Source organism: Spinacia oleracea, chromosome 1, assembly GCF_020520425.1.
Source record: "Spinacia oleracea cultivar Varoflay chromosome 1, BTI_SOV_V1, whole genome shotgun sequence".
Classification (NCBI taxonomy): Eukaryota; Viridiplantae; Streptophyta; class Magnoliopsida; order Caryophyllales; family Amaranthaceae; genus Spinacia; species Spinacia oleracea.
In genome coordinates this window covers 71,023,941-71,040,511 of record NC_079487.1, presented here as the reverse complement: position 1 = coordinate 71,040,511, position 16,571 = coordinate 71,023,941, and the positions used below count along the sequence as shown (strand labels likewise).

The window sequence follows — 16,571 nt, the reverse complement described above, 5'->3', positions numbered from 1 at the left end:
TTTATATTTAAAATTAATGACAAATTAATAAATAATATTAATTTCATAATTTTAGGGCGAAAAAATCGAAAATTTATTATCCAATTGATTTCCGATTGTTATGGATTCAAGTCTAGGTCATAAAAATTTAAAATTTATCGTAAATTTACAATTTTTATGGTGGTTTTTAATCATAGGTTTCTAATTAAATTACAATTAATTATGAAAATCAAATTAATTCTAAATTATTCTAATTTTCAACAAATTAATCATAATTAATAATTAGATTGCATAATTAACAAGACTAGGCATTCAAACTTGTTAAACATATGCAGTAGGTCAATCAAAAATTCAAGATTTATCAACAAGAATCGCAAATATTTAATTTAACATCTTAAATTTACGAAATTTTGCATTCGAAAAACTAAAACCTTCGAAAAGTCATAGTTAGGCTTCGAATTTGAGAATTCTGGGTTCGGCAGAAAATTACTATTTTTGTCAAAATTTTAGAATTCCTTTTACATGCGGAATTGACACAAAAATCACTCAATTCGGATGAGTAACGAAGAAACTGCCGAAAAACTGCGTACGTATAATTAAATAAACGCAATTTGCAATTAATTAACAATTACGAAAATTAATCACCCCTTTTAATTCTTGCAAATTTGTAATATTTAACCATGTTCATGCAATTTAGATTATGAAAATAATAAGGGGCTCGTGATACCACTGTTAGGTTATGATTCATATGACAGTTCATAAATCATGCGGAAAAACCATAAAGCCAGGAAACATATTATTTACACATAATCATTTAGCATAGTTTAGATGCATACTCTTTGTTGCGTGCCTTCCCTAGCTGCGCCCGAACCGAACAAGAACAAGTCTTTAGGACTCCAAGTGTCGTCCCTCCGTAGATAGTCCACAGCACGTCCGGATCCGCCTTAAGATTGACCAACTAGAATCGCCCTTAAGGTTCTAATATTTTCGGTTAGGTAGGCAAGAATATTGGCTGATTTTTTTTTTGCTTAAAAATCTTAGTTTTGAATACTTAAAACTTGTGTATAAATAATGACCCCTAGGCCTTTATTTATAGAGTTATGGAAAAGGAATCGTAATCCTAGTAGGATACGAATTAATTGAAATTAGAATCCTACATGAATTCTATTTAATTAATTTATCCAATTTAGGAATAGGAATTTAATCATACACTAACTCTTGTAGATTTAGGAATCACGCATGAGCACAAACTCACACACACACGGCAGCCACAAGGGCTGCCCATGCGCGTGCGAGCAGCAGCCCACGCAGCGCGGCCCACGCATCCGTGGCCTTGGCGCGCGCTGGGCCTGCCTTGCGGTAGGCCTGGGCGCTGCCTTGGCTGGGCTTGTGGCGCGCGTGCTTGCTGGGCGATGGCCCGGCTTCGTGCTGGGCCTTCGTCCGGCAGGCCTCGTCCGATGCTAATTCGTACGATACGCTTCCGATTAAATTTCCAGTTCCGGAATTTATTTCCGATACGAACAATATTTAATATTTCCGATTCCGGAATTAATTTCCGTTTCGAACAAATATTTAATATTTCCGTTTCCGGAATTATTTTCCGATTCCGATAATATTTCCGATTCTGACAATATTTCCGTTTCCGGCAATATTTCCGATTCTGGTAATATTTCCATTTCCGATAATATTTTCCGATACGTACCATGTTTCCGTTTCCGGCAACATCTACGACTTGGATAATATTCATATTTCCGATACGATCCATATTTCCGTTTCCGGCAATATCATCGTTTCCGGAGTATTCATTTCTTGCCTGTGACGATCTTAGCTCCCACTGAAACCAAGATCCGTCGGTTCCGAATATTCATAGATGGAGTATTTAATGCCATTAAATACTTGATCCGTTTACGTACTATTTGTGTGACCCTACGGGTTCAGTCAAGAGTAAGCTGTGGATTAATATCATTAATTCCACTTGAACTGAAGCGGCCTCTAGCTAGGCATTCAGCTCACTTGATCTCACTGAATTATTAACTTGTTAATTAATACTGAACCGCATTTATTAGACTTAACATAGAATGCATACTTGGACCAAGGGCATTATTTCCTTCAATATACTCCCTCCGTCCCGGAATACTTGACCTGTTTTCCTTATCGGGCCGTCCCTTAATACTTGACCTGTTTCTAAAAATGGAAATATTCTAACAATATTATATTATTTCCCACTCCACCCCTATTAACCCACCTACCCTCTACTCCATACAAAAAATAATTAAAAATTCAACCCCTACTCTCCCCCAACCCCACCTCTTAACCCACCTCCCACTAACTACATTAAAATAATACCCCACTATCAACTACTACCTATTAAATTAAATAAGTCAATTCAAGTTCCTTAAACTCTGTGCCGGTCAAACCGGGTCGAGTATTCCGGGACGGAGGGAGTATGTATGTTCATGATAGGAAGAAATAAGGAACTGAAGAAAGTTTATTAAATTTCTAACTCTTCTTAGGTGTTCATGTTTTACGAGCTCAATACTATATATTATCTGTGTACATAGATACAATCTGACTCTCATATTGATTTTTGCCTTTGTTTGGATTGTTTCTAATGATTGTTTGGAATTTTCTTGATGATTCTTCTCATATCTGATAACCCCAAAGAGCTTTTTCCTTATGTTTGTTGCTTTGCCATTGAGCTTTACTATGATGGCCTCTACAATTCCATAAGGCAAGCACATTTCAATGACCAAATAGAATCATATATCTATTTTCATTAATCCATTCTGATGATTTGTTGTTCAGATTCTGACTTTGCAATCAAGTGTGGTGGTCCACATACTAGAGCATGCAATCAAATCGTATATGAAAGTGATAATGAGGCCCTTTTTTCCTGCAACTTATTTTGTTACTAGCCATATTTCTAGAGTGTGTTTATGGTTTTGCTCTTTATTGATATGCAAGTATCTAATTTAATGGCTCAAGTTTATAATATTTGCAATAGTTTGTTTGGTACATCTTTCCTCCCTAGTTGATATAATCTTTTTATATATATATTGTTGTTTATGGTGTATTTTAACATTTAATTTATTAAAATTGTTTTCTTTTTGTTTTGTAGAAATGGAATCACAATCTACTGCTGAAAATGTGATTGCTCCAACCATTCTGTTAATGGTGCCATCTAGTTTTGTAACGCCCCGACCTCTAATTCAATAATTAACACATAATTAGCAGCGGAATTAACCTAATTGGTCGGGACATTACCTGCCGTAACTTCCTTTTCGGAAATTACAAGGCAAACATCAATCATAAGCCTTTAAACACTCCAAAACAATATATATAATCTTTTATATTACCAAAATGAAAGTACATGACTTACTAAAGTCTTTAATTAAAACTTATTAAACTATTAGAACCGTAAATATAAACTAGGTGGATAATATTAAAGTGAAACTCCTCGCCTCTACTCGTTTCCATTGATCCCCGCAGTACCTAAAATGGAAAACAAAACGGTGAGCCGAAAACTCAGTAACGAACTATTCTAGCAACATAAATTCATTTCAATTCATTTTATTTAATAACACAGGGAGAATAGAATAATGTAAAACAATTTATAAAGTCCTTTATTTAATTCATTTTCAACTTTAGGGTGCACATGCTAGTCGTGGCAAGTATGACATGGTGGAACGTCTTCCACGATGGACCGCTGTCCATAAACATGGGGCCTTGGCCCGAAAACATGAGAGCCTTGGCTCAATGGGCGGATGCCCCATGGGTACATGCATGACCGAGAATCGTAACCTGTGAACATATACTGCCCAACGGACTAGGAATTTCACTTTCATTTATCATGTTTCGTTTAATTTTACATTTTAGTCTTTTTACTTCAGTTGAAGTAACATAATTCCTTTGGATCATAAGATCAAACATCCTTTCTTTCCTGGTTTCTTAAAAACAGCATTTTATAAGAAATTCAATCAATCATCATAGCATTTTATAATCAATCATAAAATAAGGAATAATTCCATCAAATCATATTATAATAAATTATTCAATAAAATCATATTTCATTTCCCGCAATTCATAAAACATGTCAAAACATTCATTTAATAAATCAATCATACGTTGTAATTTCATAATCACATTTATAAGGGAATTGCGGGTACTAGCAATAGCCGTTACCTCACTTCCGCGATTTGCTAAGGGTTTTCGTTGGTTCGTTCGTCCTGAGCTCCGAGTCCAATTTCTTTAAATAGTAAACAATTGAATTAGTACTAGATCGATAAATAATTTAAAATAAATACTTTATAACTAATAAATTCTATAAGTAACGTATTTTATAAATAATGAATTTTAATGAAAATATACTTTTCGAAAATATTATTAATCGGAATTTCAATCGAAATATATATATATAATTAATTCATAAATCGTTTTTCATGAATATTATTTAAATTCTATTTTTGTTAAATAAGCTAGTAATTTACTTTATTAAAATCGATAATTAAACCTGAAAGATAATAACGATTTATTAATAACTAATTAGATTATAAAATTTTGTTAAAACATGAAAATTAGTAATTAAGAAATCTGAAGATAACAATTCAGTTTCCAACTCACCAAGGCCCAATTTGAAATGGCCCGATTCTTAAATTTGGGTTTTAAGGAGAATAAAATCAAAGTTTTAAAATAAAAACCTTGTTTTGGATTTTCTGGGAACGAAACACACGAGCAGGGGAAGGGGAAAGGGGCCGAAAACAGGGGAAACGGAGCAAGGAGGGCACGAGGAGGAAGGAGGGAAGGGGGGTGAGGCGTCTGGCTGGGCGATGCAGCGCCGGAAGGCGACGGTGAGGGCGGTGGTTTGCGGTGGTGGTACAAGCGAGAGAAGGAGGGAGTGCGAAAATGAAGGGGAAGCAGGGGAGGGGTTGTGAGGGAGAGTTCTGGCGATTTTTGGGCGGAGCACCGGGGGTTTGTGTGGCGGCGGAGGTTGGTGTGTGGGTTGGTGATGGTGGGCGGTGGTGGAGTGCGATGGGGGTGGTGCTGCGAGTTGGAGAAAGGAGCAGGAACAGGGGAGGGGCAGGGCGTCGCGAAGGGAGGAGAGAGAGCAGGGGGAGGTACGGTGGGTGTGCGGTGGTGCTGGAGGGAGACGGTGGTCAAGGTGGTGGTTGGACGGAGGTGGCAGTAGTGGTGGCTGGTGGTTGCAGTGGTGTTTGCGGTGGTGGTTCAAATTAAGGAAGAACAAGGGGATGATTTTTTTCTCAGTTTTGTGAATTGATTTTTGGTAATGAAATTGATCAGAAATTGAAAGAAATTTGTAAGTTTTGTGAAGGATTCTAGAAGAGGAAGGCCTTGGGGCTCAAGAAAATGTATGGGGACTGATTTGAGGGAAGGTGGGATATGCGTGGGAAGCAAGGCAGTAAAGCAAAAATGGATTTTTTTTTTTTTCTTTTTTTTTTTTTTTTTTTTTTTTTTTTTTTTTAAATCCACAATATTTGGCAAAAATTCAGAATTTGGAATAAAATGTTTAATTAAAATAATTCCTTAAAAATAAATAAATTATCGTTAACGAAAATAAATAATTCGGTTTATAAATTTATCGTTTAAAATAATTCGTAAAAACGAAATTCGATTATTCGTAATTTAATTAAAACGAAATTAAGTTGATAAATATTTTTAATTTTAATAAATCGAGTTTAAAATTTCGGGGTATTACATCCTTACCCCCTTAGAAAGAGTTTCGTCCTCGAAACTGGAGCTCAGTCGGACTAGCCATTCATAGAAATCATACAATTCATACTTATTCGTTCAATTCGCTAGACAAACATGGCGGAATAACATTATAACATAATCATTCAAAAAGCATATTAGAATTCATACATCTTATCGTTTCTAAACGAATAACTGGGGATATTTAGCTCTCATTTGCGCTTCGACTTCCCATGTAGCTTCAGATGTCAAGTGATTGGCCCACAAGACTTTAACCATTGGAATTACTTTGCTTCTAAGTCGTTTCTCTCTTCGTTCTAGAATTTCGATTGGTTTCTCCTCGTAAGTCAAATCGTTTCGCAACATCAAGGGTTCGTGCGTAATCACATGGCTAGGATCAGGAACATATTTTCTTAACATCGACACGTGGAATACATTATGCACCTTTTCCAAGTCGGTTGGTAAAGCTAGTCGGTATGCTACTGCACCTACTCTTTCTAGTATCTCATATGGCCCGATGTATCTTGGGCTCAACTTTCCTGTTTGACCAAATCTCATTATTCCTTTTGTTGGCGAAATTTTCAAGAACACGTGATCTCCAACCTCAAACTCTAGTGGTCTTCTTCGTTGGTCCGCATAACTCTTTTGCCTACTTTGCGCTGCCATCATTCTTGATTGGATTAAACGAATCTTGTCAGTAGTTTCTTGAATCAATTCTGGTCCTATAACACGTGCTTCATCGATATCACTCCAACATAATGGTGTTCGACATTTCCTTCCATAAAGTGCTTCGTAAGGTGCCATACCAATGGTGGCCTGATAACTGTTGTTGTACGAAAATTCAACCATAGGTAGAAACTTTTCCCAAGTTCCTTGAAAATCTAAAACACATGCTCTCAACATATCCTCAACAATTTGGTTAGTGCGTTCTGTTTGTCCATCAGTCGTTGGGTGAAATGCAGTACTGAAGTTAAGTTTCGTCCCAAGAGCTTTCTGCAATTCCTTCCAATAGGTTGATTGATATCTTGTATCACGATCAGAAACAATCGAACTAGGCACTCCATGCAATCGCACAATAGTGTTCACATATAGTTCAGCAAGTTGATCTAAACTCGAATTGCTCTTCATTGCTAAGAAATGCGCTGACTTTGTTAATCGATCAACAATGACCCAAATAGCATTCATTCCCTTGGTTGATCTTGGTAAACCTATAATAAAATCCATTGAAACTGAATCCCATTTCCATTCGGGCACATCCAGAGGTTGCAACAACCCTGCTGGTCTTTGGTGCTCGATCTTGATTCTCTGACACGTCAAACATTTAGCCACATACTCTGCCACTTCTTGCTTCATGTTGCTCCACCAATACACTTGCCTTAAATCCTTATACATTTTATTTCCTCCAGGGTGAATCGAGTATGGTGAACTATGAGCTTCTTCTAAAATTCTCTTTTTCAACTTCTCATCATTAGGCACACATAATCTTCCCTGAAACCTTAACGTGCCATCTTCTTGAATGACAAAACCAGGTGACTTCCCGTTTTCCACTTCACTCCTTATTCTTTCTAATTGCAAGTCCTTACATTGCGCTTCCTTAATCTCATCAATCAAAGTTGGTTTCATTACCAACACATTCAAGCAAGCATCTCCTTTGATAAACTCAATTTCCATCTTTTGTAGATCATCTTGGTTGACTCGGGAGAAAGTTAGGATAGAATTTAAGTGAGACTTTCGACTTAATGCATCCGCAACAACGTTAGCCTTTCCGGGATGGTATTGAATATCAAGGTCATAATCTTTAAGAAGTTCTAGCCACCTACGTTGTCTCATGTTGAGTTCTTTTTGGGTGAAAATGTACTTAAGACTCTTATGGTCGGTGAAAATTTGACACGAAACTCCATACAAATAATGTCTCCAAATCTTAAGGGCGAAAACAACAGCTGCAAGTTCGAGGTCATGGGTAGGGTAATTTTGTTCATGAACTTTGAGTTGGCGTGAAGCATAAGCTATAACTTTTCCGTTTTGCATCAAGACACATCCTAACCCATTCTTGGAAGCATCACTATAGATTACAAATCCGTCAGTTCCAGATGGAAGGGTAAGAATAGGGGCAGTGGTAAGACGTTTCTTAAGTTCTTGAAATGCACATTCACAATCATCATTCCACACAAATTTGGTATTCTTTCTAACTAATCGAGTTATGGGCAAGGCAACCTTAGAAAAATCTTGAACGAATCTTCGATAGTATCCAGCTAAACCCATAAAACTCCGTACTTCTGGTACATTAGTTGGTCTAGACCATTCCACAATTGCTTTTATTTTCTCAGGATCAACAGATACACCTTTCTCAGAGATAATATGTCCTAAAAATGATATTTCCTTAAGCCAGAATTCACATTTCGACAACTTAGCATATAACTGGTTTTCAATCAACATATCTAACACTTTTCTCAGGTGCTCCTCATGTTCCTCATTACTCTTAGAATATACCAAAATATCATCAATGAAAACGACCACAAACTTATCAAGGTATGGTTTAAAAATACGGTTCATTAAATCCATAAATACAGCGGGCGCATTGGTTAACCCAAAAGGCATCACAACAAACTCATAGTGACCATATCTAGTTCTAAAGGCTGTCTTTGGAATATCCTCAGGTTTAATTCGAAGTTGATGGTAACCTGACCTCAAATCAATCTTAGAAAACACTTTTGCACCTCGAAGTTGGTCAAACAAATCATCAATACGGGGTAAAGGATACTTATTCTTAATGGTAATCTTGTTTAACTCTCGATAATCTATGCATAACCTCATAGTTCCGTCCTTTTTCTTCACAAATAAGACAGGGGCTCCCCAAGGTGAAACACTAGGTCGAACATATCCTTTTTCAAGTAACTCATCTAATTGTTTCTTTAATTCTTGTAACTCAGCTGGTGCCATTCTATATGGTGCCTTAGAAATAGGGGTAGATCCTGGAATTAATTCAATGCTGAAATCTAATTCTCTTGGTGGGGGCATACTAGGTATTTCTTCTGGAAAAACATGTGGGTATTCACAAACAACAGGTATGTCAGTAATGGAAGGTACAGGGGTATTTAGGTCAACAACACTACATAGGTAACCAGATAACCCACTCTCAATCATTTTACGTGCTCTCAAAGCATGGACAATTTGAATCGTTGGTTTTCTTACTAACTTATGGAATGAAACTCTATCTCCACTTGGTGTTCTAAGGGTCACACTCTGCCTCGAACAATTAAGGTTAGCTTCATACTTAGTCAACCAATTCATTCCCAAGATTACATCAAATTCAGATAGGTCAAAGGCTACTAAGTCTGCTAGAAACTCTACTTTTTCTATTACAATGGGACAATCTCTATACATGGTTCTACATTTCACTATTTCTCCACTAGGAAGGAAAACACTCATAGCATGAAAGTCACAACATGGTTTCAAACTTAAACATTTAGCAAACAATGGTGAAATAAAGGAATGTGAAGCTCCAGAATCAAAAAGAACATGGGCAGGTAACGAATGGATAGAAAAGGTACCGGTGATAACATTATCATCCTCATCTGCTTCATCTTGTCTCATCACAAAAACTCTTCCAGTTGGCGGTGGTCGAGGTGGGTTGCGGTTTGAACCTCCTACATTGTTGTTCCGACCACGATCGTTGTTAGTTGAAACTGGTCCTCTCATGGTTGGCGTCACTTGATTTGGGCAATCTCTGACGTAATGATCATGGCTTCCACATCGATAGCAAGCATTCGTGCCAACACGACATTCACTCTCCACATGACTCCTTTTTCCACATTTGGCACATCCTTGCGACCGATTGTTCCTTCCTTGAAATCCTTGTCCCCTATTATTTCCTTGATTACCATCATTCCTCCTTTGATTTCCCTGGTAACTTTGGTTGGGCTTCTTTGCTCCTCCTTGGCTTTGGTTATCATTTCTCCTTTTATACCCAACATTCTTCGCTTCTCGAAGTAGTACCACTCGCTCCACATTAGCTGCAATATCAACCATATCCTGGTATGAAGTAAACCTCTGAGTGGACAACCTATCCTGGTACTTAAGGTGCAGACCTCGTTCAAAACGGTTCATCCTGGACTGCTCTGTCGACACCAAGTCTGGTGCAAACCTTGACAACTCCATAAACTTATTTGCGTATTCCAACACGCTCATTGTTCCTTGTTGCAAGTGTAGAAATTCATCTTCTTTTTGTTTCCTCAAGGATGGTGGATAAAACTTGTCTCTCATTAACTTCTGGAGTTCGTTCCAACCAAATCCAGGCCCATTCTTTCGTTCCTTGTTAACTTTCCACCATAATCCTGCTTGGCCTGACAAGTAGAACACTGCGAAATCAACTCTCCATTTCTCAGGGCACTGCAGGGTTTCAAACAACTGATCAATGCGACTTATCCAATCCTCGAACTCAACTGGATCAGGCTTGCCATCATAGGATGGTGGGTTGAGTGACGAAAAGTTCTTGAACATCGTTGCGCTCTCGTTTCCACTAACATCTTTCTTTTTCCGAGAATCATGGACTAATTCTGCCAACATTGAACTCACATTTTCCAATCGTTCCATCCTTTCCTCGTGGCCATTAACATGGACATACCCTTCATGAGTGATGTCGTTATCATCGTGAACATGATGCTCGTTGCGAGCTCCGTTGGTAACATCGTTGATAGCATCGATGGTCGACATTCTGCATAACATATCTTATCAGGTTGAAGCGAAATAATAATATAAAATAAACCCTTTGATCCCGTTCCTACACTCACACTCATATTCATTTTAACTTAGCAAGATTTTAGAACATTCTTTTTAACTCATTCCTTAAAATTCTTTACTTAAAGCCTAATGAATTCTATTCGTGCGAAAACCCGTAAGGTTTAGCACTTATGGTCCAGAACCTTTGCTCTGATACCAAACTGTAACGCCCCGACCTCTAATTCAATAATTAACACATAATTAGCAGCGGAATTAACCTAATTGGTCGGGACATTACCTGCCGTAACTTCCTTTTCGGAAATTACAAGGCAAACATCAATCATAAGCCTTTAAACACTCCAAAACAATATATATAATCTTTTATATTACCAAAATAAAAGTACATGACTTACTAAAGTCTTTAATTAAAACTTATTAAACTATTAGAACCGTAAATATAAACTAGGTGGATAATATTAAAGTGAAACTCCTCGCCTCTACTCGTTTCCATCGATCCCCGCAGTACCTAAAATGGAAAACAAAACGGTGAGCCGAAGACTCAGTAACGAACTATTCTAGCAACATAAATTCATTTCAATTCATTTTATTTAATAACACAGGGAGAATAGAATAATGTAAAACAATTTATAAAGTCCTTTATTTAATTCATTTTCAACTTTAGGGTGCACATGCTAGTCGTGGCAAGTATGACATGGTGGAACGTCTTCCACGATGGACCGCTGTCCATAAACATGGGGCCTTGGCCCGAAAACATGAGAGCCTTGGCTCAATGGGCGGATGCCCCATGGGTACATGCATGACCGAGAATCGTAACCTGTGAACATATACTGCCCAACGGACTAGGAATTTCACTTTCATTTATCATGTTTCGTTTAATTTTACATTTTAGTCTTTTTACTTCAGTTGAAGTAACATAATTCCTTTGGATCATAAGATCAAACATCCTTTCTTTCCTGGTTTCTTAAAAACAGCATTTTATAAGAAATTCAATCAATCATCATAGCATTTTATAATCAATCATAAAATAAGGAATAATTCCATCAAATCATATTATAATAAATTATTCAATAAAATCATATTTCATTTCCCGCAATTCATAAAACATGTCAAAACATTCATTTAATAAATCAATCATACGTTGTAATTTCATAATCACATTTATAAGGGAATTGCGGGTACTAGCAATAGCCGTTACCTCACTTCCGCGATTTGCTAAGGGTTTTCGTTGGTTCGTTCGTCCTGAGCTCCGAGTCCAATTTCTTTAAATAGTAAACAATTGAATTAGTACTAGATCGATAAATAATTTAAAATAAATACTTTATAACTAATAAATTCTATAAGTAACGTATTTTATAAATAATGAATTTTAATGAAAATATACTTTTCGAAAATATTATTAATCGGAATTTCAATCGAAATATATATATATAATTAATTCATAAATCGTTTTTCATGAATATTATTTAAATTCTATTTTTGTTAAATAAGCTAGTAATTTACTTTATTAAAATCGATAATTAAACCTGAAAGATAATAACGATTTATTAATAACTAATTAGATTATAAAATTTTGTTAAAACATGAAAATTAGTAATTAAGAAATCTGAAGATAACAATTCAGTTTCCAACTCACCAAGGCCCAATTTGAAATGGCCCGATTCTTAAATTTGGGTTTTAAGGAGAATAAAATCAAAGTTTTAAAATAAAAACCTTGTTTTGGATTTTCTGGGAACGAAACACACGAGCAGGGGAAGGGGAAAGGGGCCGAAAACAGGGGAAACGGAGCAAGGAGGGCACGAGGAGGAAGGAGGGAAGGGGGGTGAGGCGTCTGGCTGGGCGATGCAGCGCCGGAAGGCGACGGTGAGGGCGGTGGTTTGCGGTGGTGGTACAAGCGAGAGAAGGAGGGAGTGCGAAAATGAAGGGGAAGCAGGGGAGGGGTTGTGAGGGAGAGTTCTGGCGATTTTTGGGCGGAGCACCGGGGGTTTGTGTGGCGGCGGAGGTTGGTGTGTGGGTTGGTGATGGTGGGCGGTGGTGGAGTGCGATGGGGGTGGTGCTGCGAGTTGGAGAAAGGAGCAGGAACAGGGGAGGGGCAGGGCGTCGCGAAGGGAGGAGAGAGAGCAGGGGGAGGTACGGTGGGTGTGCGGTGGTGCTGGAGGGAGACGGTGGTCAAGGTGGTGGTTGGACGGAGGTGGCAGTAGTGGTGGCTGGTGGTTGCAGTGGTGTTTGCGGTGGTGGTTCGAATTAAGGAAGAACAAGGGGATGATTTTTTTCTCAGTTTTGTGAATTGATTTTTGGTAATGAAATTGATCAGAAATTGAAAGAAATTTGTAAGTTTTGTGAAGGATTCTAGAAGAGGAAGGCCTTGGGGCTCAAGAAAATGTATGGGGACTGATTTGAGGGAAGGTGGGATATGCGTGGGAAGCAAGGCAGTAAAGCAAAAATGGATTTTTTCTTTTTTCTTTTTTTTTTTTTTTTTTTTTTTTTTTTTTTTTTTTAAATCCACAATATTTGGCAAAAATTCAGAATTTGGAATAAAATGTTTAATTAAAATAATTCCTTAAAAATAAATAAATTAGCGTTAACGAAAATAAATAATTCGGTTTATAAATTTATCGTTTAAAATAATTCGTAAAAACGAAATTCGATTATTCGTAATTTAATTAAAACGAAATTAAGTTGATAAATATTTTTAATTTTAATAAATCGAGTTTAAAATTTCGGGGTATTACAAGTTTGCCTTCGATGAAGCGTAAACGTAATGCTCCAATTTGGCAACATTTTACCTTTATTGAGAAAATTGAAGGTGATAAACATGTTTGCTTTGCTCAATGTAACTATTTCCCTAAGTAATACAAGGAAGAAAGCTCAATGGGTACTAGCACTGCTAATACTCATTTTAAAAATTGACCTGGTGGTCCTCAATTGGCTGTTACTGCTTCTTCCTTTGACCCAAAAGTGTTTATGCGCTTGTATGCTAGAGCTATTATTTGTCATTCATACCCTTTGTCAATTATGGAACATGAGCATATGAGGGAAGCACTTACTTATGCTAATCCTGCTATTGTGGATGTCACTAGAGACACCATCCTTAAACATTGCATTAGAGAGCATGACATTTATAAAGATAATTTGTTTTAGATTTTGCAGAACATTCCAGGTAAAATCAGCTTTACATGTGATTTATGGACTGCTTATACTAGTCGTGGCTACCTTACACTAACAACTCATTTTGTTGATAAAAGTTGGACTCTTAGGTCCAAAATTTTAAATTTTAGGTATTGTGAGCCTCCCCATACAGGGATTGTTGTTGCTGGGTTTGTCTTTAATCTCATAAAAGAGTGGCAACTTGAGAGTAAATCTTTTGCTATGACTGTTGATAATGCTCGTAGCATGGACGTTATGGTCCGCAAACTTAAGTCTGATTTATGTGAATCTTCTTCTCTTCCTTTCCATGGTGACTTTTTTCATGTTCGTTGTTGTGCTCATGTTTTAAATTTAATTGTTCAAAGAGGTTTGAAAGAGGTTGATGCTAGTGTTACTAAACTCCGTGATGTTGTCATATATATTGATAGTTCTGATACTAGACTTTGTCAGTTTGAGCAGGCTGTTTCTGAGGTAAATTATGTCTTTAAGGGTAAGTTATGTCTTGATGTGGTTACTCGTTGGAATGCAACTTTTCAGATGATTCGAAAAGCTTTAGAAGCTAAAGAAGCTTTGATTTTACATGCTGAAAAGTATTTAGCATTTACCTATCATCTCTCTGATGATGAATGGGCTAATGTTGAGACTGTGTTTGAATTTCTTCAACCTTTTTTTGATATGACTGTTCTATTTTCTAGTTCTGAATATCCCACTGCTAACTTATATTTTGAGAATGTTTTTCTTATTGAGTACAATCTGAAGGAAAGGCATAAAAATCCTTTGCTTAAGTTTATGGCTGTTGAAATGCTTGAAAATTTTGAGGATTATTGGGGTGAATATTCCCTAATTTTATCAATTGCTCTTGTCCTTGATCCACGCTATAAGCTTCCACGTGTGAGAAAAGCTTTTAGTGTTCTTTATGTTGAACATGCAAGTGAGGAAAAGACGAAAAGGGTTAAAGATTCTCTTCAAGATATTTATAAGCATGATCTTTCTCAATAATCTGGTTCTTCTTCTACTTCCATTACTACAAAAAAGAGAATAGAAAACTGTTGAAAAGGGCTTTAGAGGACGCCTGAGGACCGTTCTCCTGCTAAGCGATCTCTATAGTTTAGAGGACAGTTGGAATAGGCGTTCTATATTCTTAGACATAGAGGTTGGTTATCTGACATAACTGTTCTCTATTCCTATACTAAAATAAATAAAATAAATAAAATAAATAAAATGAAGAAGGGATAGACAACGGTTATCAAACTTGACTGTCATGTAAACATCGGAATATAAAATTGTTGTGTTTCACAACCGTCCTCTATTCCTCCTTTCTTTATATTAGCATACATGACAATTAATTTAAGCAACCGTTTTATTCTTCTTTTTTATTGAATTAAAATAATTTCTTGATAGCCATTATTGCCATAGCAAAATTAAATATCCAATTCTTAACCAGTAGAAGTTGAATAGAATTATATGAAAAAATGAACAGATCAACATTTCTAATTCGTAATGGAATTCTCATACAATTCAAAATACTCTCGTAATCAATAAACAGTAGATCAAAGAATATAATAAATTTTACAAAGATCTTAAACTCATTGATTCTAGATCTATCCTATAGAAGATAAAAAACACTCTGTCCTCTTTTGAATTTGATCAATCTGCAAATAGAAAACCAACAAGCAGAAAGTTTAGGCTCAACCAATTATTAACGCTGTCAAACGAAATTATCAAATTATGTATGAAAACTACAACAATCAAATAATTTGTATAAAATTTAGAAATCCATGAATAAATATATGAACACAATTGAAGTAAATTGAGAATTTTTTATTTTTTTTAAAAGGTTCACATTTATAAATGACCAAAATTCTGAGAAATATTTTATTTTACCTCTCTAACAAGAACAAAGAAGATATGTAGGAACAAAAAAATTCCTTCCGTTCCGGCTAATATTCTCGTCTCCTTTGATTAAATCTCTGTAGACAAAACAAAAAGAATTGAGAGACTTTGGTTAGTTTCTCAAGAACCAGAAAAACTTCCTACGGACATAATTAAAATCTGGATGTATTTGCAAATCCCTTAAAAACAAAGAAAATAACGACACATTATACTCAAATATAGAAACATATGAATATTCATATTAGGGAAACCCAAAAGCAATGTTCAAAGCAGAAACCCTGAACTAGAAGGGGGAATCTTGAAAATATAATCAATTCAAATACTAATATTCTCAAAAATCATAATAGCCAATTGTAGATCTTAAAAAATACGGAGTAAAATAAATAAGACCCACAAGTAAAATAATTAAGAATAAATTCATATCCAAGTGATATCTTACAACCAGACAATAGAGTAAATCAATCTACTAACAACCACGAAGGACAAGATCAAGAATTGTTTTGTGTGGCTGCTGGCGGTTGATCCTTAAATTCATCATGATGCGAGCGGTGATTTGTGGCATGAGAGATTCAACAGAGGTGTTCCTTTATTTAAGAAAGTGGGGATTGATTAAGAGGGATAAATTTAAAGTAGTACAACGAAATGAAACGAAAGACATTGAAGAGGTTAGGGATGATTATGTAAAACAAAATTGCGGCGAGTTAGGAAAAGAAGTTAGAAAGTTGGGGATTTCATCTCATTTTAGAGTAAATAACGGAAGAGATTAAAGAAAAAAAGGGGTTTTTAATTTAATTTGTAAAACATGGAGAAACATATGGCTAAGAACATTGTATTGTATTTGTTTAATTTACTTTTTATTGAGGTAAAAGCAATAAACATATAGACAACAGTGATCTATTAAAGGCGTTATACAGTCTATTTTTCACACAACATTGGTCTATGAAAGGCGTTTTCTATAGTTGTGGAAATCGGTTACCTCACCTATCTGTTCTCTATTTTGCGTTTCTTATTTCAATTTTTGTAGTAGTGTTCAACTAGTCAAACTGTTTATAATCAAATGCATCAAGGGTAATTTTTTTTTAATCATATAATCTGAATTGTAATGCATT

General features: G+C 36.0%; 1 long non-coding RNA gene across 1 annotated transcript; it reads right to left on the bottom strand.

The window, feature by feature from the left end:
- Nucleotides 1-15,040: 15,040 nt before the first annotated feature.
- Nucleotides 15,041-16,242, bottom strand: LOC130465940 (uncharacterized). The gene is made up of 3 exons (XR_008925962.1): nt 15,902-16,242; nt 15,454-15,539; nt 15,041-15,221 (listed from the first exon to the last, which is right to left on the bottom strand). It is a non-coding gene; the product is annotated as an uncharacterized lncRNA (long non-coding RNA).
- Nucleotides 16,243-16,571: the final 329 nt, after the last annotated feature.